At 44.6% G+C, this 26,870-nt stretch overlaps 1 long non-coding RNA gene across 17 annotated transcripts in view; it reads right to left on the bottom strand.

Annotated features, from left to right (window-relative positions):
- The window catches only part of LOC106985752 (uncharacterized), a 277,059-nt gene that overhangs the window by 115,188 nt on the left and 135,001 nt on the right, over positions 1 to 26,870 (bottom strand). For 13 of the 17 annotated variants that reach the window (XR_008289887.1, XR_008289888.1, XR_003418186.2 and 10 more), the window contains one exon: positions 22,716 to 23,038. The exons of the other annotated variants lie outside the window; for them this stretch is intronic. This is a non-coding gene — a long non-coding RNA (uncharacterized LOC106985752). The remainder of the gene's footprint in view (positions 1 to 22,715; positions 23,039 to 26,870) is intronic. 17 annotated transcript variants of the gene reach the window in all.

The raw sequence follows: 26,870 nt of genomic DNA, 5'->3' as shown, positions 1-26,870 counted from the left end.
TAGCAGCCAAGATATGGAAGCAGCCCAAGTGTCCATCGACTGATGAATGGATAAAGAAGATGTGATATTATATGTATTTATATATATGTAGCAATTTGCAACAACATGGATGGAGCTAGAGGATATAATGCTAAGCAAAATAAGCCAGAGAAAGACAAATACCATATGATTTAACTCATATGTGGAATTTAAGAAACAAAAAAAGCAAGAAGGGAAAGAGAGAGAGAGAGAGAGAGAAATTAAGAAATAGACACTTAATTATAGAGAACAAACTGATGGTTACCAGAAGGGAAGGGGATGGAGGGATGGGTTCAATAGGTGATAGGGATTAAGGAGGGCATTTGTCATGATGAGCACCAGGTGATGTATGGAAGTGTTGAATCACTATATTGTATACCTGGAAAAAATATAACACTATATTAGCTAACTGGAATTAAAAACTTTTAAAAAGACAAGAAATAATTAGCGTTGGAGAGAATGTGGAGAAAAGGAAACCCTTGTACACTGTTGGTGGGAATGTAAATTGGTGCAGCCACTATGGAAAAACAGTATGGAGAGTTCTTAAAAAACTAAGAATAGATCTACCATATGATCCAACTATTCCACTTCTGGGTATTTATCCAAAGAATATGAAATCACTAACTTAAAGAGATATATGCATATCTATGTTCACTGCAGCATTATTTACAATAGTCAAGATAAACAACCTAAGTGTCCATCAGTGGGTGAATGGATAAAGAGGATGTGGTGTGTGTGTGTGTGTGTGTGTGTGTGTGTGTGTGTGACAGAGAGAGAGAGAGAGAGAGAGAATACTATTCAGTAATAAAGAAGAATGAAATCTTGCCATTTGCACTGACATTGGTGGACCCTGAGGGTATCAGATGATGTGAAATAAGTCAGATGGAGAAAGACAAATACCATATGATTTCATTACATGTGGAATCTAAAATGAAACAAAACAAATGAACAAACCAAACAATAAAAAACAAATGCATAGATACGGAGAACAGATTGATGGTTACCAGAGGGGAAGGGGATTGGGAGGTGGTCAAAAAAGGTGAAGGGGGTCAACTGTATAGTGATGGATAGTAACTGGAGTTGTCATGGTGACCACTGTGTAGTGTATACAGATTTGAATTATAATGCTGCACACCTGAAACTTACATAATGTTCTATACATACCAATTTTACTTCAATAAAAAATCTACATATAAAAAAAGAACCAGAAAAATGTAAGAAAAACTCAAGAGAAAAGGCAATTAACTGAGCTGACCCAGATGTTGAGATTAGCAGACAATGGTTTTAAAAGAAGCTATTACAGCTATGCTGAAGGACATAAAGTGTAATATGCTTGTAATGAATGAAAAGACAGAAAATGTCAGAAAAGAAATAAAAACTATAATAAAGAACAAAATGGAAATTTTAGAACTGAAGCATACAATATCTATAATGAAAATTTGCTCCATAGGCTTAACAACAGAATGGAAATGACAGAAGAGTCAGAAAAAATTAAGGTAGATTAATAGAAATTATGCATTCTGAAGAACAGAGAGAAAAAATAAAGAAAAAAACCCCACCCCAGAGCCTCAAGGACTTATGAGACATTGTGAAAATATCCAAAATACATATAGCTAGAGTACTAGAAGGAAAGGAGAGGGGATAAACTAGAAAAGAAATATTTATTTGAAAAAAAGAATGGAAGTAAATCTCCCAAATTTTATGAAGGACATAAAATCATAGATTCAAGAATCCCAGTGAATCCCAAGCAAGATAAACACAAAGAAAATCCTATCTACCACATCACAACCAAGCCACTAAATATCAAAGGCCAAGATAAAACCTGAAAGCAGCCAGAGGAAAATGACATACAGAGGTATCAAACTCAGTACACATAAAATATAATAAAGACTCAAAGACAGGGAATAATATCTTCACAGTAAAGAAAGAACACAATCAAGAATTTTATATACAGCAAAAATCAAGAATGAAGATGAAATAAAGTCCAAGGCTTTTTTTTTTAAGATAAAACATAATGAACGGAACTAATCACCAGCAGATTTGCATTACAAGAAATGTTGAAAGAAATTCTTTGGGCTTAAGGGAAATTATACTAGATGAAAACTTGGATTGATAGAAGAAATGAAGAGCAGAAGAGCATTGGAAATGGTAAATATAATTTTCCTCTTAACTTCTTTAAAAAACATATGATCATTTAAAGCAAAAATTCTACCATTGTATTATGGAGTATATAATGTCAGTAATATGTAATACACATATGACAATTATAGCAAAAGAATTGGAAGAGGGTAGACATACAGAGTTGCAAGTTCTCCATGTTTGACATAAAGTGGTACAATATTATTTAAGTACATTGTGGAAAGTTTGAAGGTAAAGAGGTATGGCTAAAATGAATGAATGAAATGAAATGAAATGAAAATCTATAATACAGCCAAATAATCCAAGAGAAGGCAGAAAAAGAAGAACACAGCAGCAAACAGAAGGGGAAAATAGAAAACAAATACTAAAAACAGAAGACCTGAATCTAAACTTATCAATAATTCTGTTTAAAGTTGTTACGAGCTCAACTGTGTCCCAGCCACCTCCAAACTCATTTGATGAGGTCCTAACCTGTGTACCTCAAAATGTGACTGTATTAAGTTAAAATGAGGTTGGGAGGATGGGCCCTGATGCAATCTGACTGTTGTCCTTGTAGGGAGAGGAAATCTGGACACTCAGAGACACCAGGGATGTGCATACAAAGAGGAAAGACCATGTGAGGATACAGCAATAAGATGACCATCTGTAAGCCAAGAGAGAGGCCTCAGGAGAAACCAAACCTGCCCACACCTTGATCTTGGACTTCCAGCCTTCAGAACTGTAAAGAAATAAACTTCTGTTGTTTAAGCCACCCAATCTGTGGTATTTTGTTATGGCAGCCCAGGCACACAAATAACAAGTGTTAATGGTCTAAAAGGCAGACTATCTTGCATTTTAACCATAAAGATACAGACAGACTGAAAGTAAATGGACGGAAAAGGACATATACCACGAAAATAGTAAGTACAATAAGGCTGCAATGCCTGTATTCATATTAGATAAAATAGATTTCAAGTCAAAGATTACTATCAGAGACAAAGAGAGACATTTAATAATGAAGAGAGGACTAATTTATCAGGAAGACATGGCATTCGTAAATGTATATGTGCCGAATAACAGAATTTCAAAGTGAAAATGGGCAGAATTATAGAGACAAACCAGAGCTAAAGATTTTGACAAACTGTTCTCAACAAAAGATAAAATAACTAAACCAAAATTAGTAAAGACATAGATGATCTGAATAACATTATCAACCACATTGACATAAATAATATTTATAAAGCACTACACCCCCAAAAAAGAAGAATACATATTTTTTTTTCAAGTATACCTGGTGCATTCAACAAGACAGATTGTATGCTGGGCCATAAGCCATGTCTAAGTAAATCTGACAGGAATGAAATCATATAGTGGGTTTTCTCAGTCCACAATGGAATTAAGTAAGAAGTCAATAACAGTAAGATAGCCAAACCACCCTAAAATATTTGGAAATTTAGCAATACACATCTAAATAGCATAAGGTTCAAAGAATAAATCATAAGGGAAATTAAAATATATTTTGAAGTGCATAACAATAAAAACATGATATATTATCATTTGTGGGAAGTAGGTGAAGCAGTGTTTAAAGAAAAGCTTGTAATTTCAAATGTTTATATTAGAAAAGAAAAATGGTTTAAAATTAATGACCAAGTTTCCACACCAAGAAGGTAGAGAAAGGTAAGCAAAGTAAACCCAAAATAAATAAGAATAACTTTATAGTGGAGAAACCTGGCAAACACTACCTCAGCCAGGGATCAAGGTCAATATCAATAGTGATAAGCCATGTTGGTATAATGTGACGAAAATGGCCCTCTACCTCTGTGGTCTTACATAAACCAAAAACCCAGTCCAATCATGAGAAAAACATGAGACGAATCCCAGTAGGACATCCTATAAAATACCTGACCAGTACTTCTTAAAACTATCAAGATCATAAAAAATAAGAAAAGTGAGAAATTATGTCATCCAGGAGGAGTCGAATGAGACAGGATAATTAAACGTAATATGATACCCTTCATAGGATTCATAACAGAAAAAGGACATTAGGAAAAGGACAAAAGGAAATATGAATAAAGTATAGGTTTTAGTTAATAATAATGTATCAATCTAGGTCTATTAATGGTCACGAAAGTACCATACTAATATAAGGTATTAATAACAGAGGAAACTGGGTAAGAGGTATATAAAAATTCTCTGTATTATCTTCTCAATTTTTCTATAAATCTAAAACTGTTCTAAATAATAAAGTCTTTTTTTTTAAGACACTGTTAAGAAAATGTAGAGATGAGTCACTGACTAGGAGAAAGTACTTGTAAAATATATATCTGACAATGGACTGGTATCCAGGATATTTAAAAGAAAGACTCCTGAAAGTCAGTAATAAAAAGACAAACAACTCAGTAAAAATGGACACAATATTTATATGGACACTTCATTAAAGAAGATACACAAGTGACCAATAAGTATGTGAAAAGACACTCAACATCATTAGTCACTAGGGAAATGCAAATCAAAACCACAATAAGATATCATTATGCCCACTTGAATGGCTAAAATTAAAAAGAATAGGGTGCCTGGGCAGCTCAGTTTGTTGAGCATTCGACTTTTGGTTTTGGCTTGGGTCATGATCTCACAGTTTGTGAGTTTGAGCCCCCTGTCAGGCTCCATGGTCACAGTGCAGAGCCTGCTTGGGATTCTCTCCCTCTCTCTCTGCCCCTCTCCCACTAGCATTCTAAATAAATAAATAAATAAATAAATAAATAAATAAATAAATAAATACTTAAAAAAAGAACAAAGACACCAAGCATTGGCAAGGATATGGAGCAACTAGAACTCTTTCACATTGTTGGGGTGAATATTAAATAGTACAACTACTTTGGAAAATGGTCTAGTCTAGTTTCCAATAAATCTAAACATACATCTACCCTAGGATCAAGCAAATTCCTAGGTATTTACCAAAGAGAAATGAGAACATATGTCCACAATAAGTTTTATGAAAGAATATTCACAGCAGCTTTGTTCACAAAAGCCAAAACCTGTTAACAGCCCAGGTGTCCATCAATAGGAGAATGGGCAAACAAATTGCGATAAATTCTTACAATGGAAAAAGGTCTGCAATAAAAAAGAAGCAAATAACTGATATATGCAACAACATGGTTGAATTTCAAAATGATGTTGAAGGAAAGACGACGTTTTAAGAAGTACATACTGTATGAATCCATTTATATGAAATTCTAGAACAGACCAATCTCGTTTATGGTAGGAAAGAATCAGAACATTGGTTGTTTATGAAATATGGGAGCAGGGATCAACTTGGAAAGAGCATGAGAGAACTTGCCAGGATAATGCTGATGTTCTAATTCTCGATAGAGATTTGGTTACGCAGGTGTATGTATTTTTCCAAACTTGTCAAATGAAACAATTCTGATTTATGCATTTCATTATATGCAAATTTTATCTCAGAAAAGAAAAAGAACTGTAAACGCATATTAATGGTATTCATACTGAATGCAACTTCGAAATGCATCAACAATAAGATGGACTGATAGGCTAATACAGTAAAATGTTAGTTTGTAGAACCTAGGAGGTGTACATGAGTGCTGACTGTATAAGCCTTTCGGCTTTTCTGTATGTTTGTAAATTTCCATGACACATATTTCAAAAATAAAAGCTAATACAGTTTGGGAGAACATATAAAAGGAATGAAGGAGTAGTATCCTAGAATATACAATGGCTCCTATAGATCAATGAGAAAAAGGCAAACCAGCTCACTATAAAAAGTAGCACTTGGTTGGTGGTGAGGTAAGGGAGTGGTTTTTGAAGCACTGCTCTGGAGCCCTCAGCAGCATTTAGATGGGGCTGAGAACCTCATACTGGACTTATAGACCAGCAGGTCCTTGGATAAGTCACTTAAACTCCCTAAAGCTCACCTTGCTCATTTGGAAAACAGTGAGTGCCTGCCTCCCCAAACTCTTGTGAGGGCAAATACCACGTTGAAAGCTCCGCTTGGCATGGAAAGCACTATCCACACATAAGTCATGTGCAGTCAGGAACAGTCAATGGCAGAATGGGACTCCAACCCAGGACTCTACCATCTTCCTCACACCACTGTCCTCAGAGTGGATCTCTCTGCCTTATGCCCCAGTGGCTGCTCACATGGAATGCCACTGACCTAGAGAAGCTGTCATGATGACAAAACCTAAGGTAACTCCATCTGCTTTCTTCCCAACGGAAATTATACCATCAACAAACACTGTCACCAGCTCCTCACACCCCCAGGTGATGATGCACTGTGATGGACCAAGAGTGAAAAAAAGTTGTAGTTAATGAGGGATTGATAAGCTGCAAGACCTCAGATGGTTTTATGGATGGGTGATTCTAGAATGGCTCAATACATACATATACAAATGGCTTCATATACACAAAGCTCCTGACCATATGAAGGCACCTCTAATAGCCTACTAGTTAGTTGGTGAACTCTCCAAATTGTGCAATTCTGTTCTGACCAGGGTTGGGAGAGTCCACCCCAGGAAGGGCCCACTATGCTTATGACACTCATTAACCCTGATAGTAACAGCTGGCACAGCCAGATTTGTGTCATCTCTGAGTGTGGGACATGTTGCCATAATCAGACTGACCCAACACTTCACCTATGGCCTAGTCCAGGACTATACTTGGTTATGTACAACTAATATGTAGGAATCAATCCTCAAAAATATCCCTGAGAGGCAGGTCTCATCATTCTCACTCATCAAATGAGGAAAAGGAGGCTTGGGGCTGGTGAAGGGAATTGCTCAAGGTCACAGAGCCAGCCAGTGTTGGGACCAGGACTTGAAGTTGCAAGCCCGTCTTGGTTTCTTTCTTGAGAGTATGAGCCAGTGCTTCTTCTACACTGTGTAGCCTGCATGAATATATTCTAGGGAAGTCCAAATATGATGAACTTGGCCTCACAGCTTGTGACCAAAAGGGCCCAAATGCTATTCACTCACTCATTGACCCCATCTTTAAGTAAACTAGATGCACAGTGTTCTCCTGCCCATCCCAGGGCTGCCAGCAGGAAGTATGCAAAAGATGCTTGTCAAGCCTTCCCCAGGCTCATGCACATCTAGCAGTTTGATTAGTTATTGGTGGAGGCTGTGCTAGTCTGAATGGAGGACAGCAGCAAGCCATAAGCCCACACAGCATTCATTAACAGGATCTCCATTCAGGAGTGTTCGCCTAATGCCAGCCAGCCAGTCCAAGGAAAGCTATTCTGAAGCCAGGAATGCCACCTGGATGAGACAAGGGCCTGAGAGGTGGTGCCCAGACATGCTAGGTGTGAAGCAGAACATCAAATGGCTCTTTTCTTTGTTACAGACCCCATTTCTACTCCACACAAGCTGAAGCCACAAGGACCCTCAAATTGATCAGAGCTTTTGAGAATGGTTAATGCACAGTACAGATGCAAAGTCCAATGGAGGACTCCCAGCTAAGTAAAGGCAGAAGAATGAGTCGGCAAAGTTAAATGTCATTACCTCCTTCCTCTGCCTTCCTGATTCCTACTTCTGCCTGTTGCTCTCCCAGCCAATGGAATCTTCTCCTGAGAGACCAGGCAGCAGTTGGACTAGGGACTGGCACATGCAGAGAAGTCCATGTGACCCAGAAGCCTGGCACCAGCTTCGAGGTGGGCATAGGCCAATAGTTTTTGGAGGCAAGGGCAGGCAATGACAAGTTTCTCATGGGAAAATGCCCTAAGGACAGTTAACTTCCATAGTGGCTCAAGAAAGTTAGGATTATCCCAGGTCCCCAACTGAGGCAGGGAGAGAGATTCTAGAATTAAAGATGTCACAACCAGGGAGAAGCCCTTGGAGATAGGTTATTATTGGCCAGATAGAGGCCTGCAGCCCAGTCACAGAAAGGGACAACCAAAAGTCACCCAACAAGCTAGGGACAGAGCCCGACCCAGACCTCATGCCTTTGACCTTGTGTGACCCTGCACCCTGTCTAGTCCTCTGATCTTCAATCTGGCCAAGCTGACTCCAGCAGTGCCAGAGCCAATAAGAGGCCTAGCAGACAGCACTGACATCATGCCCTGGCAGTGTGTGCTTGGTGTGGGGCTAGAAGTTGAGGTGAGCTCTTTCCCAGTGAGGCCTCAGCTTCTGCCCTGGCTTTAGGCCCTCCCCCTGACCTTGCAGGCACCTCAGGAAATCCCATTCTGGCCACTATCTGCTTCCTCCCAGCATCCGGGCCCCTCTGCTCTGACAGGCTTTCCACCAACCCATCCCCCAATTGCTCTACCCTTGGGCCAAAGCTGGTTCAGGGTCCCCAGTGCCCTGGCCAGCAATTAGACTTGTTTCCCAGATTCCTCCCCAGGGTTCTGAGGAGATAGTGGGGTCACTGCTGTCCTATTGTAGCCAATCCTTCCTCTCCAGGGCCCACGCCTACAGCTTCTCACTTATGAGATGAAGACTGGAGAAAGCCAGAATTTTAGACACTAGAGGGCCAGGCTGCCAGTGCTCACCACCTCTTTACCCACTGTGTGACTTAAGGCAGGCTGCATAAGGTCTGGTCCCCATGGGGCTGAGGGAACTCAATGAGACAATGCATTCAAAAGGCCTGGCAACATGACTGGTACTCACAAGGGGCCAGTTTTCCTTCCATGCGGAGGGCTTCTTAACCAGGGCTCCCAGGTGGGCTCCAGAGTGCCAGGAAGCCCCCTAGATTGTCTACATTGTGTGCACATGAGTGTTGTCCTGGGTAGAAGCTCCATGGCTTTCATGGGAACCTCAAAGAGGTTCCAAGACCCACCAAAGGTTAAGAACCTGTGATCTAGAGGGTTCCCTCCCAATATAGAAGTGTGTGGAACCTAGTCAAGAACCAGCTACTCTTTTCAGGTGGGGGGTGGGGGGGCACCTGCACTGAGCCAGCACAGCAGGTCATAGGGTTCTGAGCTATAAGAACAGAACCATTCATAGAGCTCCTGGGCTGGATCCCAGAGACCCAGATGTGGGAACAGCTGATACTGCAGTGCAGAATGACCCAAAGTTACTCTGACTGTGGAGACTAGAGGAAAGAATAGTCAGGGTGGGGGAGGCAGTGTGGCAAGGGTAAGTCAAGGCATAAGTGGACCTTAAGAGAGAAACTGACTTCCCCAAGGTCAGAGCAGCAAGGACAAAGATGCAGATGGCATAAGACAGAAAAGTACAAGATATTTTGAGAAGTGATATAACACAATGGTTAAAGCCATGGCTCTGAAGCTAAGAGCCTACATTTGAATGCTGGCTCTGCTCACCACTAACTCATCAGTGACTTGGGTAAGGTACTGCACTGCTCCAAGCGTGCTTCCTTACGTGTAAAATGGAGGTAATTATGATGCCTACCTATAGGTTTGTTGTGAGGATTAAATGAGTGCATGTAGGTAAAGTCCTTAGAACAGGCCCTGGAACTTGGCAACTACTCTGTATGTGCTTGCTGCTAGTATTCCTACCCAGTCCAGTGAGGCTAGAGGGCAGGCCTTGTGGATGGGTCCAGTGAGGGGTGAAGCTGTGCCTGCAAGCTGGTTCAGATAGCCTGGGCTGAGTCTGGGATCAAATCTGTTAATTCAGGGGTGCTACCGTCTCTGAAGAGAGAACTGACATGAGCTGATGGGTGTTGTATGAAGGTCATATGAATAAGATGGACACAGAAGCAGGCCAGTCAATCAGCCAGTGAGACAGTCATTCTTTCACTAAATTCTTGCCTGCACCAGGCCCATAATAAACTCAAAAAAAGAGTTTTGGAGAATTAGATGCTTCAAATACCACATGTGGGGCTGATTCTGTGCCCTGGAGCTGCTTGCAATTTACCCCCTTCCCCTAGTGGCCCAGCACCCCTCTGCAATGGGAGGCTGGGGCCTGGGTAGTCACAAGGTAGTCAGAGATGAATCTATTCATGGTCAACAAAGCTCGTTCTGTTAACACTATGGCCTTGTAGGCAGAAGGAGTCTGTGGGAGACAGATAATAGTCTCCAAAGATGTCCACATCGAAATCCCTGGAACCTGTAAATATGTTACCTTACATGGAAAAAGGTGCTTCACAGATGTGATTAAATTAAAGATTTGGGGATGGGGAGATTATTCTGGATTGTGGGTGACTTCAATGTAATCACAAGGGTCCTAGTAAATGAAAGATGGAGGCAAAAGAGTGGGTCAGTTTGTGATGGAAGCAGACAAACAGAGAGGGGTGGAGGCATTGAAAATGAACAGTCTACATCACTGGCCTTGAAGATGGAGGAAGGGGCCATGAGCCAAGAAATGGAGGTGGCTTCTAGAAGCTGGAAAAGACAAGGAAGCAAACTCTCCCCTAGAGCCTTCTGAAGGAATGTAGCCTGCCATAGCTTGATTTTAGCCCAGTAAGGCTCACTTTGGACTTCTGGCCTCTGAAACTCTCAGATAATAAACATATGTTGTTTTAAGCCACTAAGTTTGTGGCATTTTGTTATGGCAGCAGTAGGAAACTAATATGGAGTCTGAGGTCAAAAAAAGGAAAAGTAAAGCCTGTATAAAGATGTATTTTAGAAATAGTATCAAACCAGGTGAAGAAAAACCTCAGGTGAATTAAAGCTTATTTAGTAAGTGCCCTGGGGGAACCTGGATATGAACACAAAGGAAAATCCACCTAAATCTTTACCTCTCCTTGAATAATTCAATTTGTTCCAGATGGGTTAAAGAATGAGATATTTGGGGAGAAACTAGAAGGGAGAACAGGATGGTGAAGAGTGTGTGTGTGTGTGTGTGTGTGTGTGTGTGTGTGTGTGGAAGCCCATGGTTGTCGCTTCCACCTACATCCAGAGCTGTCATGAGAAAGAGTCACAGAACACAGGACAAAGACTGGTAGGTAGACATTTTAGAGAGAGAAATTCCAGCTCAGAGTAAGGAAAACATCATAAACAATTGGCATTGTCTGAACCTGGAACAGACTGCCTTAGGAAGTAGGGGGAAGCATGTCTTTAGAGGTATTCCAGGACAGACCTAATTCTGGACAGGGGGGTTCCTGTACCCAGCAGAGGGTTTTAGAAATGATAGGCCCCTTCCAGATTCTAGGTTGTGCCAGACACTTTCTGAGCTTCGTGAGGATTGAGTCAATTGGTGCTCATCTCCATCTGGACTTGAGATAAAAAAAGAAACTAGTGTCAGTCCGGGGACCAATTCCTCTCAGCTTCCTGATACAGGCACCACCAGAACACCCAGAATCCAGGAAGCCTGAAGTGAGTCCATGGACATCACCTCTCAAAGAATTCCTCAGTATTCCTGGGAATTAAAAGTAAAGGTTAACAGATGTGCCTAGATAGGTTGTGGCACCATGACAAATGGATTCATCTCTGCAGCGCTGCATCCTGGGAGTCCAGGCAAGTGCCAAGAGCAGAGAGGCTTCACTGTGGCTAGGATGGGGGACAAGAGAACTTCAAGGTTGGCGCTATGGTGGGACAGGCCAGACGCCTGCCCTGACCCAGCTTCCCTCTCATTTCAACGTGTTTGGGTGACCTACCTCCTGCCCTACTAATTAACTTCACAGCCAAGCAGGGTCATCCTGAGGCCAGAGCCTTCCTTATGTTCCTCTACTTCTGTGGAGATGCCAAAAACAACCTAAATAAGAACCGTAAGCACTTGACTTAGACTACTTTGCAGATGAGGACACTGATGCAAGGAGGTTACAGAACATACCAGAGTCAGGAAGAGGACATGACGTTGCTCAGACTGTGACTTACGGCAGCTTGCTAAACAGCCCACAAAATCATGCCACATGAGAGTAAAAGGGGCCTGAGAGGAGCTATCCCTTCCCCTCCGTTTGCATAGGAAGAGGCTAAGTCTCTCACTGGACTTAGGGCATGGCCTCCCTCCTGCTAGGCCTTCCTTCCTCATTTTCACCCCGCCCTGATTTATCTCCCCAAAAGAATCCCACCTTAAATACCAGACAAACTCTGGCTCAGTTCTGAAAGATGTTTACATAACCTCACTGAGATTTGGAAGTCACAAAAACTTGATTCCCCTTACCCAGGGGTTGCATGCCTCCCCTCCCTTTACTGGATCCCCCTTCCTGGTTTCTTCTGGCCTGGAAAATGCTTCTAAACCCCATTCCCCAGGAAGGCCACTGTGGGGGAAGAACATGGTAAGCCAGCTGCTTGGCTGGCTTAAGTCAGTCTGACAGTGAAGGTCTGTGAGGTATAATTTTTCCCTTCTTCATGCAAACACAATTTGCAGTCCCCACTATGACACCTTGCTGGCTGATAGTCCACATAGTTCATTGACAGCCTGTGGAACATCCCTTCTTAGGAAAACTTTCTCTCAAGCCCTGGTGATATTCAAGATCAGCTGAATAGTAGGCTGGAGGTGAGGCCTGTCTTCAGTTCTGCTCTTGTAAATGGCCCAGAAAAGGCAGAAACAAGTAAGGAAGTATTGGAGACATGGCTTTTGTGGCTTTTGTTACTTCACTGGACCCTCAGGATGGCCCTGGGAGGTCACCCAGGATGACCAATGGCAGGATGCTACTGCATCCAATTTACAGAAGAGGGAACTGAGGCTCAGAGACATTAAGTGACTTGCCCTGGATATCTCAGCTAGGAAATGTGGGAGTCCAGGGCCCACCCTCTTAACTGCTTCTGTTGTGCTGCTCCCCACTACTGCCTCTTGAATGGCACATTTGGCTGTGAAAACTGCTTTACAGAAGACCATGGTAATGCAGGAAGCCCAGGTAAGAGCCCCGGGGCTGCCAGGGCCAGGAGTCCAAATCTGCGCTGGGCCCCACTCACCCCGTGCTCATCAGAGCTGGGCAAGCACATGCACCCATGAGGCTGGTGAGCTTGTACCACTTAATACATTTCACTTTTCAAATATGATAAAAGGGTGTACTAATCATACTATGCCAAAGCAAAGAAGAAAGAAGAAAAAGAATGTTGGGAGTTAATTTTATGGATTTGTGTAAGAGGCTTGAAATGATAGAAAATGGCTTTCAGAGCATGCACAGTATCACAGCAACAAAAGCGAAGGAGAGCAAAACAGAACGACAACACTAGGTTACTGTTTCTCCTTCACATCTTTGGGGGTTAGCCACCACTGAGGAATGAGAGTGCATGAATTTGTAATTTTTTCTCTGCTAACACCCGAAGTGCTAACCTAATTTGATATAAAAATGAGCCCATTCTAATTCACTCTCAGTATGTGCTTTAACACAAAAGACTTTTTACTGTTACCATAAACATTTTCTTTCCATCATTCATTTACCTATTCATCATTCATCCAATAAACATGTGCTGAATTCCTATTCCATGCCAGGCCCTGGCTGGGCCCTGGAATTAGGGGGAGAATACCAATGTGCATCAGGCTTAGGACCTGACCTTAAGCCTTTTGGGGTAATGGAGGAGACAAGGCAGGGACCTAAATAATCAAGTGGAACGTGGTCACAGTGCCCCTACGAACCACAGGGCACTAGGCGGGAAGTTCTGAGGAAGGACAGAGGACTTGCTGCTAGAAAAAGAATATAGGAGGCCTGCCCAACCCCTGGCTTCTCACGATGACCAGGAAAAGGATCTAAGCCTGCCTGGCAACATGGGCCGGAAAGAGTCCTGCTTGCCAGGCCCGGCTTGGCAGCAAGCTAAGCGTGCAGCCTGGGGCAAGTCCCTGCTTCCCTCTGGGCCTGTTTTCTCAAGTGTGAGCTAAGAGCTTTGGACCTCACAAACCCGACAGGCACTTTCAGGGTGAAGAGCCTGAGCTGAGTCCCAGACGTCCGCATTTCAAATCCCCAGCCTTTCAGCCATCCTTCTGTTTTTTCCAACCACACAGCAACCGCCATCAGCTCAACCTCTGAGTGGGAACTACAGAGCCTGGGAAAGAGGGATGAACTTAGTAGGTGGCCGAACTACTTTCTGTTGCCCTCAAGTCTTGAGGACATCAGTCGAAGACCCTTGTTCCCAATGTGTCTCCTCCACACACGAGCGACGCCAATGCCAATAATGTCAAAATGTCCATCAAACAAAGACCCCTCTCTCCCGCCACTCCCCCCATCCCCTTTATCTGGTAGGTATGAAACAAAATACACCAGAAGGGATAAAATACAGCTCAAGTGAACCAAGAGGTAAATTAACTGGAATGCAGGAGCCCTCTAGAGGGTCATTATGACTGGCCACTCTCGGGGTTTCCAGGATACCACTGGGAACCAAGGCCCCTCTTGAGCGGCTTAGCAGGCAGATGGCTCTGCCATTAATCATGGCCTCTGAGCACTGGGCTAGAAGCCTCTGCATGGAGAGGGCTGTGGGCCTGAAGGAGCCACTCCTTCTACTCTCCTGGACACTTCCAGAGGGTCGGTGGTATGGATACCCACCCCATGCTGACCTCGACCCTCAAATGTCTTTGAGGAGCTATGGTACATCAAGACCACTGGGGGCTTGGTCCGTATATTCATTTCCTAGGGCTGCCATACAAATTGCCACAAACTGGGTGGCTTAAAGCAACAGAAATGTGTTCTCTTACATTGCGGAGGCTAAAAAGTCCAAAATTAAGGTGTCAGCAGGGCCACACTCCTTCAAAAGGCTCTGGGGTAGAATCTGTTCCATGGCTATCTTCCAGCTTTGAGTAACTGTCAACAATCTTCGGCAGTCCCTGGCCTGCGGGCATACTGCTCCAATGTTTGCTTCCATTTTCACATGGTCTTCTTTTCTTCTTCCTCTCATGACACTTGTCATTGGATGTAGGACCCATCCTAAATGCAGGATGATCTCACCTAGAGATCCCTAACTTAATTACATCTACAAAGACTATTTTCCCAAATAAGATCACATTCACAGATTCTGGGTGGACATATCTTTGGCAGAGGGCACCACTCAATGCATTATACCTCCTTCAAAGCCACTGTGCCTTTTGATAGCCAGTTGGCAGCATTCAGGCAAAGAGAGATCCTGGCCCGGGCGCTCAGTGCTCTCATCACTTCTATTGGACAAGAGCATTCTGAAAGATTCAGCTCACAAGACCCCTTGTAATAGAGCAAAGCATGAACTCTGTAGCCAGGCTCCCTGGGTTTGCATCCTGGTTTTGTTGCTTCCTAGATGCTGTGTCCCTAGGTAAATCACTTCACCTCTCTGTACCTCAGTTTCCTCATCTGTAAAATAGGAATGATAGCAGTGCCTACCTTGCAGAAGGTGTAAGGCTCTGTAAGTGTTTGCTTTTGTTTCCAGTAGCATGTTGTGATCACCTCTGAGGCAAGCTCATACCATCCAGAAGCAGAATTGTAACTGAAACACAATAGAACCAGAAGCAACCATAGAGGCTACTGACTCCCCAACAGCCTCAGTCAATAGAAAAATGGGGATTGACAGGGTGCAATGGACTAGACATTTACATGGGTGCCTTTCATACAGAAGGTGGTGTGAGAATGAGACTGCTTTCAGGCAAAGGGACCAGAATTTACACCAAGGAAATGTCTCCCTTCAGTCATTCCCTTGCGAGGCCTTATGCATTTTCTCAGAACTACTGTTGCTCCAACACCAGGGGGCTGTGGAGGTGGTCCTCAGAGACAGTTTATGAATCACACCAGCCTTTGTAGCCAGATCCAGTCTTCCCTGGTTTAACCATCCACCATCTCCGCATTCTCTCAGAAAGACTTTTGGGTTACTGAGCCGTTCTGGGAATGGCTGGCCAGCTCTGAAGGCATACCCCTAAGACAAGACCCACAAACACTACAGGCACCAAGCACCCACTTAAAACCCTACGGCGGGGGTGGGGGGGGCGGGTAATTACAGTGAGCCTGCCACCGTATCCCAGTACTGCCACATCCCTGATCTCACTTTGTCTCAATAACCTTGTGGCTAAATGCTCTCCCGTCCCTTTACTAATGAGGTAACTGAGGGCCAGAGAGGCTGATCAGCTTTTCCAAGGTCAAACAACTAGTCTGTGGCAAAAAGGAGAGTTGAACTTAGACTTCTTGCCTCCAAATTCATCAATCTTTCTGCCACCCCAGGATGAACACAATTGAGTCCCATTACTTCAGAGGCATCTCTTACATGTGTAAAATAATTTTCTGGTTGTCTACTTTGTCCTTATTCCCAGTCTGAACTTGGGGAAAATAGGGATTGGTTAGGCTCTGGCTGAGCCTGGTGCTTTGCTTTGCAATCAACAACTGTGTGTGCAAATACTAAGCAATACCAGCACAGTCTAGCACCATTGGCATTTCCTAGTTTTTACAGTCCTAGCTTACCCTTTGTCCATTTGTAAAATGGGCATAGTGATAACAGAAAAGAGACACTTGGCTTCAGAGAGATTTTGTGAATCCTGGGCTTTCCTAAGACTAGCAATTGGAAGTGTTCTCCAGTGGGGGTAACAGAGACACCTTTGAACTGTCCTACCAAGAACAGCATTGACCCTGGAAGGAGGTGGCACTCAGTCCTGGCAGCTAAGTAAATGGTCTTGGATGGGTCACCAGCAGGAGACGCTAGAGAGCAGACCGCCACGGAGGTGTGCACGTGATCCCTGAGGCAGAACCAAAGCTGCTCCTCAGGATGGTTTTATGAAACTGGAACAGAGTGAGAGAGGGAGGGAAGCAAGGGGGTGGGGGACAAGTACACTTTCTTATTCTATGCAGAAAAATAGGACATTTTAGGATGGAAAGAGGCCAGAAAGCCCACAGAGAGCTGCCTCCTCTTTTCCAAGCCCTGAGTTCTGGCACAGTATAATTTCCCTCCTAATACTTGTCGAACCATTTTTAAAAGCAAAAACAATCGTTCCCACTAGTGGCTTCTATTATTGCCTTTGGTGAATTTTCCTGCCATTCTCCATCCCATTTCAGAATAAAACCCTAGTCCCTGGATCATTAGAAGGGACATCTTTTCTCCTAAGAGGACCAAGGACCTTCACATAGCCATCTCCACAGGAAAACTATCCCTCACCCGAGAGGGAAAAGATGTCTAGGCCTCCCTGGGAGTTTCATTTTCCCACGAGTCTTTGCTGCCAACTTGGAGAAAATTCCTGGGCCCCCAAGTGAAGTTGTCTATTTCTGCTTTCCCCTGCCTGAGGCCCTTTCCCACCCACCCTGCTGGCTTCTGGCCTGTGTCAGAGCCAGTCCATACAGACACTTCTGTTCTGAGTGCTTGGGCTTAGTCCTTGGTCCCAGCTGTGAGAATGAAATCAAACCAGCCCTCGTGAGGAGCCTAGAATTCCCTATGCTTTTCCTTGATGTGCCCTCCACCCACCAAATGAAGTTCTGTGTGTGAGAAGAAGACTACACCTACTGAAGGAGGTCAAGAGAAGAGGTAAGCATCAACCTCCCTACTGCATCCTGGCCAGAAGTGCTAGTGGGCTGCCCTTCCCCCAGGAAGGGGCCTCTGCTGGGTGGGGAGCCCTCCGCTGGGCTCTGGTGCTGCTCTGCACGCACTTGACCTTCATCCTTGCCATGCTGCGCTCCACTTGTTTACTCATCTGCCCACCCCAGTAGACAGAAGTCTTTGAGGAGACAGTCACGGTTTCAGCGTCACTAGTCTGCTCGGAATAGAGCACAGGGCCTGACTGGAGCAGGTGTCTAGTAAATAAATACTGGTTGAATGAATGAGGGAAATGTATGCAAATAATCTTTAATATGGTGCCTAAATGAAAATAACAAAGAACTAAGAGAGAATTGGGTCAGCCAGTTTGTTGGTCCCTGTTGATGCCTGTCCCTCACAGCCAGACTCAAGGCCTTTTCCCACAGTCCCAGACCTGATCTTACCCTAGCCCCAGCAGGGTCCATTCAGCAGCTTATGTTGCTGCCTTACAGCAGGCAGTTGGGGGCAGGGGGCACTAGGGGAGCCCCATTGCCCTGTGCCTACGCTGTAGAGTCACTGCCTTTCCCCACCCCGGCCACATTGGCCAAGTCCATATGGATGAGCTCTGCTTCAGTTTCTCTGCTTAGTACTCCAGCTCCTTCCTGGAGCCCTGCCCTAAGCCCCAGTGTGTTTGAATCACGTCCTGCCTCCCTTCCCAGCTTTTGTTTGGCCCCTTCACCAGAGGTGACAGACAGTCCCCCTCTTCCCAGTAGCTGCTTGGCAGGCTTTTGCTGCAAACAGTTCAGCAGCTGGCAATGCACCTCCAAGCCCCGGACTTGCAGTGTCCCCAAGCTCCCATGCTCACCCACAAGATGAGCCCACCTCAGATACTAATATCTGCACAAACCATACCCACATTTCCTCACAACTTTTGACAATGTCTGGACCCTTTCAACAGCTTTCAAAGGGACGTATCTCTACAGCCTTGGCTGCCTCCTTGTCTCCCTCACTCCAGCTTTCTAAAGGTGCAGCCCAGCCCAAAACCAAGCCCATGCAGGACACTGCCAGGGGACAGGAAACTGGTCCCCAAAACCCACAGAGGAAAAAGCACTAAATGTTAAACAGAAGCCCTGCCAAGTTCATCCTTATGTCATATTTAATGGGTCACCTGTCACCATGCCCTCCTCATTGTCTCCCACAACCACCAAATCACATCAGTCAAAAGCAGCTCTTCCTGGAAGATACACACTCTCCCTTACACACCAATGAGATCCGAGTAGACAGCTTTCACCAGAGTACTAAATGAGATCATTGCAGACTGACCTCACATCAACACATTCTCAGTAATAGCTACTGTTTTCCAGCAAATGAGGCTTCTGTGAACTACTCTCCTCAGGACCCAAGTCTTGGGGTAGCCTCACGGGCAAAGCTTCATTGTGAAAAAGTCCTTTGGCACTTCAGCATGTAAGTTCCCCTGAATGGAGCCCAAGAAAAGCCCATGTATGCTGTAGTATCCTCTATGTTGGCAGGACAAATAACAATAATGGCCTTTTGTTGAGTACCAACATGCACCCCCCTGTGCCTGGCCCTTCCCATTTACTCTTCAGAAACACTTTACAGAGGGCGAAGTAACTTCCTCAAGGACACACAGCTAGTAAGGGGGGCGGGGTGGGGAAGAATCAAATTTCCAACCCCAAAATCTTAGCTCTCATTGCCACACAGATTATTTCCATGTCCTTGGGCTAGCTCGAGCGGTCTGAATCAGAAGCTTCTAAGCAACACAGAGAGATGGAGTCCTTGATGATTCAAGATGTTGGAATATGGGGAGAGGACACCCCTGATAGCTACCTGCTCCCCCAAACACAGTAGCCTGTGGGCCTGTCTGTGGGTAAGCAAGCATGAGGCAGCTACTTATGATCGGAACAGATACTCTGCTAGCAGTGGCCCAATTTCTCTGGTTGCTCAACAGACTAAATCCCTTGAAGGTAGGTCTGATTCACTTAGGACACACTGTAGCACTGAATACAAGGCTTGACAAAGAGCAGTGGTTTTGGCAGGATTCATGGTGAGCACAAGGGAGGGCTGAAGGGCTACAGCGACTCAGATGAAAAACCATCACATCAGGCTGGGGGTTCAGATGGACACTCTTGGTACTGGGTCTTGAAGATTAGGTCTGATTTTACACAGGTGAACATGATGTGGAAAGATGTTCCAGGGAAAGGGATGAACATAAGCAAAGGCTCAGAGAGTGGTAGGGTAATAGCAGGACTAAATCTGGCTGGAGCACAGGGCGTGCGGAGGAGAAGATGAAAGTCTGGAGGGAAGTTGGGGCCAGACTCTGCAGACAGAACTGCAGTGCTCATAGCTGAGCAGCCACAATGGGTCAAGCACTGGGCCAGATGTTCTGCATTTATTATCCTCTCTTCAACCCTCACAACAGCTCCATGAGGCATTATCATCTCCCTTTGACAGATGAAAAAAGAGGCTCGGAAAGAGATGTATAGTAACTGTCCAAGGCCACGTATGAGATAGAGTTGGCATCTAAAGTCAGATCTGCTTGCATCTAAAACCAACCATCCTCCCTACTATTTCATACTGAAAAGATGAAGTAGGGAAGGCTCTGAATGTCGGGTGAAGGACAGCCTGTTCTTGGGAGGCAGGAGGGGACACGTACAAAACCTGAGGGCAGGAAGGCGCCAGCTTTCTGCACCAGCAGCGATTCCAACCGCACTATCAAAATGGCTGCAACATGGGCTCTATCAGGACACAGGGGTGTGAGGAGCAGAAGCCTTCTAGAAGGCCAAACTCCACAGCAAGGCTAAGAGGAGTCCCAGGGTAAAGTTTCTACAGAACTGTTTCTAGCATGGTCTGGGAGCTGCTAAATGGAGGAAAAGCATAAGCCCTTCAGATATGATTCACGATGATCAACAAGAAGTTTCCTGTGTATTTAAACCAGTCCAATCAGAAATATGTCAATTTTCAGCTAAAGGCCTTGGTCCTTCTGATTCTGGCAGTTTCCTTTGGGAAACTGTCCTGAGTCCATAGCCTTGTGTCTATTTTATCCCAGGGCTGGTTTGGCCTGGGAGATGGCCTCTAGAATTGTCCCAGGCAGAGGTCCTGTGTGATGGCACTTCTTTGTGCCTCCCTGGGTCAGCCCGGCTGATCTCATGCTATTTGCCCACAACATTGACCTGCTCTGTGGCAAATGCCAGGCTTGAACAACGTGAACTGCAAATAAACCTGACGGCCAAAAGGCTGGGCCTATATAAACCTCGAAGTTTCTCCCTGCAAAGGCCCAGTAAAATGAGAAATCTCTGGAAAGTGTGATCAATGTGTACCATAGAACAGGCTGCCCTATGAAGTCAGAAGAGCAGGGAGTTTTAAGCCCATTTTTGCCAAGGAGAATCCTGAGGCTCCAAGAAGCTAAGAAACTCACCCAAGGTCAAGTGGAAGAACTCAAACTTGAGCTGAGTAATTCTATTCCAAGTCTAGTGTTCTTTCTACTCCCCACAGCCTTCTCTGTGAGAGGTACCAGTGAAATGAGTTTCTGCAAAACTGGATTGTGGTATTTTCCAAGCTGCTCTTGGCTGAGATAAGGTATTTGCATGTAACTTTGTCCCCTCAGAAGCTTCCTAGAGATGGCACCTCCAGCTATCTGGGGCCCAGCATAACTGCTCTAAGTCCCAGCTAATGCTGCACTCTGCTCCAAGATCACTTTGGGACTTGAACTGGCTCTTCCACCCCACCCTCTGTTGAATAACAGACTCACATGCAAATGAGTGGGACATTTGTATTTGCATTTGGGGCAATGCAGCCAAATCAAATATGATGACCACATCAACTAAATATTATAGGCATTTCCTTTCCAGTTTTCCTGTCTGTCACCCACTCAATCTGGTATAGAAGGGCCATGCAAGAATGTGATAAATAGCTTTTCCTTCCTAAACTGGGATTTAGCATGAATAGAGAAAGATCAGAGACAGAATTAACTGTTGAAATATATGTGGGAAGGAGTTAGGGTCATTCAGGACCAAGCTATCGCTAGGGAGAAATCTATGGTCACTGATAACAGTGTGCCCAGCAAAGAGGCACTAGGAGAGGATCTAGGACCTGTTTGCAATAAAAATAAAAGAAGGACCACCTCGTGAGAAGCCCTTTCCCATTGTACTAGTCCTTCCTTCTCAGATATGCTGCATTCAAGGTTCACCAAGTCTGCACTTCACTCCTGGAGTCTGGCTCAACCAGGCCTTACTGTGGATCTGATGGGCCCACATTTCACTCCAGGCAGCAGCCTTCTAAAGGAGTAAACAGGTGGCACTAGGAATATGGTTTTTGAGTAAGTGACTGACAGATTGGGCCTATTTGCCTGGTGTGTGTGTGCGTGTGTGTGTGTGTGTGTGTGTGTGTGAGAGAGAGAGAGAGAGAGAGAGAGAGAGAGAGAGAGAAACAGAGGAGGGAGGGAGGCAGAATATGAATGAGGTGGTAGTAGATGCTGATAACCCAAAGGGAGGTTTTGAAGGGAAAGCCTGATGAAAGTTCTGAGAGGGAAGGTGTTCTCAGGATTTGCAGTGTGAAGTAACTTAAAATGAGGGTGGGACTCTCAAGAAGGAAGGGAGGGGACACCTAAAGGTTGGCTTCTGTATCATGTAGGACACCAGGGCCATGGGTTAACTTGGAGAATGTACACTCTACAAAGCACTTCCTGACAGACTCCCTGGTTTATCTTTCCCAGTGACCCTGAATGGATGTGTTTGTGTGTTTGTGGGGGGGGTGTATATTGCCCCCATTTAACTGATAATGAAAACAAGGCTCAGAGAGTTTAAGTAACTTCCCATGGTCACATAGGCAGCATGTGGCAGACCAGGACACAAAGCCAGGTCTTCATCATCCCTTATCCTACTCTCTTTTCATTAGAGACAGTTAGCCTAGGGGATAGGAAGCAGGTTCTAGAATCAGAGAGAGATCTGGGCTCAAATCCCAGTTCCACTACTTCCTGGAGTACTTACTTACCTGATATGGTATCTGTCACCATTAAATGAAACAGTATATGATGACAGTTTATATTTAACAGAAGGCCCAAAGACCCTTCTTGCTCTTCAGAAGTGAAGTCAGAGGGCAGCCTGACTGCCAACATTGCCTTCAGCCTCCCAGCACCAGCACTCTGGTGACTCCAGTCAAGGCAGGAGGACACGGACAGGAGAGACAGCTCTTGTTGTCTTTCTTTCTCGCTATACACCCATGCCTGCTGCTTGCCTTTCCCCCACACCACACTCTGGATTTCAGGCTCCTAGACTCACCCCTCTGCTCCCACACCTCCCAGCCCTGGCCAAGTGCTCACCTCTGCAGCCTGCTTGGGCCACTCCACATGGACGCTGATGAGAAGTAGGTCAATGATGTTTCCTGAGCCTCTGTTCACCTTCCACACCCCACATTTTGCTTTTTATTTTATGTCCCTTTCATAAGGGAAGGAAATCCTTTTCCCCTCAGCCTGGGATGTGGAAGGAACTCCCAGACCCTCCCTCTGAAGTCACAGGCACAGCTGGCAGAAGGACTTGCCATGGAAGAACACCACTTCCCTTGCCATTGATTCAGTCACTTGTGTGTCACTCAGTGGACCCTCACTGAATGAGTGCAGTTCCAGACCAGCTCCCATGCCAGGATCTGCAAGGACAGAGGTCAAGACACTCCATCCTTGGCTGGTTCCATAGCCTTTCTCTGCATATTCTCATTTAAGCTTCATAATCACACCTGCAAGTGTTACCATCCCATATTATGAAATGAGGAACCAGAGCTAATGCAGAGATGGGCCTTATCTGTCCATAAACACAAAGCCAGTAAGCAGCCCAGCTGATATTTCAATTTAGGTCTCTCTGTGCCCTAAGCCTATGTTTCTTTGACTCACCAGACTGAAGAGGGAAGGAGAGAGACAGTAAAAGGTTTATGGGAATCTCTCCCTTTCCCAAAGAGGATCTGGGCCAGATTGGAGGAAGCAAGGGGCATGGGCTTCTCAAACTAGAAGATGTCATGGCCAGGCTGACAAAGAACCATATGGGACCACATGGCTGTGGGTTTAAATCCATGTCTGCTTCTTACTAGTGGTCTGCTCAATTAAAGACAGGTCTTGGTCATGGTCGTCCTGACTGACAATGTGCAGTGTTGGTCAAGAGAGCAAGAGAACATGGGCCAGCATGTGTAGCCCTGTTCTGTGTCCCAATAGCATTCTGTGAAGAATTTCCATCCTTTTAGAGCCATTGCTCTAAACTGCCACTACCCATTGTTATAGGCTGAATTGTGTCCCCCCCGCCCCCCTCCCCCCGCCGCACCAAATTCACATATTGAAGTCCAAGTGCCTCAGAATGTGACTGTATTTGGATATATGGTCTTTAAAAAGGCAACTAAGTTAAAGTGAAGTCATTAGGGTGGGCTCTAATCCAATATGACTGGTGTCCTTTTAAAAAGAAGAGATTAAGACACGGACATGCACAGACGGAAGGCCATGTGAAGATGGGAGCCACAGAGACAGGGCTGGAACAGACCATTCCCTCTCAGCCTTCAGAAGGAACCAACCTTGTCAACACCTTGAGTTTGGTCTCCCAGCCTCCAGAACTGGGAGGCAATAAATTCCCGTTTTTCAAGCACCAAGTCCATGGTACCTTATTACAGCAATCACAGCAAATAAATATACCTATGTAGAAAGATCTATCTTCCTTGCTTGACTGTGAGCTCCTTGAGTGCAGAAGCCCAGCAACAGTCCAGTGCCTGGTGCCCAGTGAATGGTCAGTGACCATTGCCTGGGGTGAGCAGAGAGGATATTAGCCTGGGAGGCTGGCTGTCCCATTCCTCTCAGGACAGGTCTGGAAGGCCTGCCTACTGGCCCCCTCCCTAGATCTTCTGCCAGGCAAAGAAGGCACCCTTGCTCATGGAAGAGGGTATGAGCATCATCCTGATGAACAAGCAGCCAGCAGAGCCTGGGTAGTCCATGTTTCTGAAGACTCCAAGTCATTCTGGATAATACTCAGTGCCAGTCCTCTTCACCAAACAGCATGGAGTAAGGGTTTTGAGGATTCGGCTCTGGTCTCACTCTTCCCTGACCTGAGAACAAATAAACTCTCTGGGAATTAGAGAAAACTTCATAAACTTAGTTATGTCATAGCCATAGCTTGAAAAATTCATTGGAAATAACTTCAAGGAAGAGGAGGAGAATTCTAGACAATAGGAATTGCATGAACAAAGTAAAGCAATGTGCATATACGTGGGATGCTGGGATGGCTGAAACATGAATATTGTGGAAAGAGTGGCCAAGATCTTGGAGAGCTTAGTGGGAAGTAGAATACTGGGGTGGAGAGGGGACTGAATACCAGCCCTGGGCTGGGACTTCATCCTGAAGCCAGTGGAGATCCAGCCCTTCTGAGTGAGAGGCAAGACTTTGCAGTGGGAAAGAAGTCCTTTACACTGGAGGCAGTGTAGGGGATAGCTTGGAGCAACAGTGACAAGTGAGGGGGCTTCTGCCAGCACCCCTGTGAGATATAAGTAGTCTGAACCCCAGAAGCCAAATGGTGAGTGGCAGTGAATGGAGAGTGAGGAGTTTATAAATGGGCAGCTGGGGACATGGTGGGCCTCTTGGCCAAGACCTAAAACCATCTAGACCGGCCTGCATGCTTCCCAAGGTCAGAGGAACTTCCATTCTCTCCACAGAGCCCACTGCTAAGCTCAGCTCAAGGGCCCAGCAGAAAGTGAAGAGTCTCTCAGAAAACGTTTGTGGACCAAATTAACATGCAGAAGAAGGAACAAATGCTAAGCTTATATTTGAACACCACAGAAAAATGCTCTGCCCCACAAAAGACACATGGAATGAAAAATGAGAAGACTTCACTGTGAAAAGCAGCCAATATTTAAATCCCAAACTTCAGAAGCACTCATAGAAGTCAGTGTCTGATAGTAAGGAGGAGTTTATACTTAGGAAGTGCAATAGCTCATTGTGATTTACATGGTCATGTAGAAGGGGAAAAGAGTTCATCTAAAGTGAACCAGCTCCATCTAGCAACATTAATCATCAATGGCTTGGCATCTATTTTGGCCTAATAATACAGGAATAAAAGGCCTTCTCAGGGCCAAGGAAAAGTCTGCTTTCAGAAATAGCCCTTTACTTATCTCCAAAAAACCCCCAGGATGAGTATGTCCCAGGAGCCCCTTTCTCTGGAAGTTCTGCAAAGCCCTGAGGGGCATGCAGCATGAACCCCATACCCTGGAAAGACGTTAAGTCTCTGCAAGATGTGCAGAAGACAAAGGGTGTGTGTGTGTGTGTGAGTTCCTGGTTCTCTTACCCAAATATATACACTCTGGCATATAAATGACATCATATGCCACAGAAGATTAGTGAGAGAAAAGTTGTAGCTCTTCTGGAATTTGTGCTCAGCAGAGCAGGCAAAGCTTTCAAAGACTGGGGTCCACAGAAGCGAGGTTGGTGGTAGAGCTGTGAGTACAACCCAGAGCTCTGGACTCCTGGGCCAGTGAAAACTGGACCATACTGCCTGTCTCTCAGATTAGACCCATAAATCCAATTGGTTTGACTATCTTGATAGAATCGTCTGGTCAAGTCAGTGACCATTAATTTGGCTAATTTCTTTTTTTACCCAATGATCAGTTGTTTTCCCTGACAGGAAATGAGTCTAAATGGACTGTTTGTTCAAATAGGTCCATGTCTATGGTTGGCATAGAGAACTTTGTGATTTAGAACTGGGGACTGTCTGTCATAGTTAAGTGGTCCATCAAGGAGCAACCGATTACGAATAGGGCTATGTGGTACATCCAGACAATGGAATACTACTGAGCAATAAAACGAAATGAGCTACTAAGGTATGAAAAGAAATGGACAAACCTTAAAAGCATATTGCTAAGTGAAAGAAGTCAGTCTGAAAAGGCTACATTATCATATGGTTCAATATATATGACATTCTGGAAAAGGCAAAACTATGGAGATGCAAAAAGGTTAATGGTTGAAGGAAGAAGGGGAATGATGAAAGGGTGGAGCACAGGGGATATTTAGGGCAGTGAAACTATTGTGTATGATACTGTGTATGATACAATAGATGTCATATGTGATGGTGGACATATGACCTTATGCATTTGTCAAAAACCACAGGATTACACAACACAAAGGGTGAACCCTAATGTAACTGGATTTTCGTTAATGATAATGTATCAATACTGGTTCATCAATTGTAACAAATACATCACATCAACACAAGATGTTAATATTAGGGAAAATTTGTACATGAATGATTATAGTAGCATTATTCATTACAGCCAAAAGATGGAAACAATTCACATAACCATCAATGGATGAATGGATTAATAAAATGTGGTATATCTACATAATAAATATTATTTGGCCATAAAAAATGAACAAAGTACTAACATACTGCAGTACGGATGAACCTTGAAAACATTATTCTAAGTGAAAGAAGTCAGTTGCAAAAGACTACATACTACT

Source organism: Acinonyx jubatus, chromosome X (assembly GCF_027475565.1).
Source record: "Acinonyx jubatus isolate Ajub_Pintada_27869175 chromosome X, VMU_Ajub_asm_v1.0, whole genome shotgun sequence".
NCBI classification, from domain to species: Eukaryota; Metazoa; Chordata; class Mammalia; order Carnivora; family Felidae; genus Acinonyx; species Acinonyx jubatus.
The sequence above is the reverse complement of the archived record's forward strand: the minus strand, read 5'-3'. Positions and strand labels throughout refer to the sequence as shown.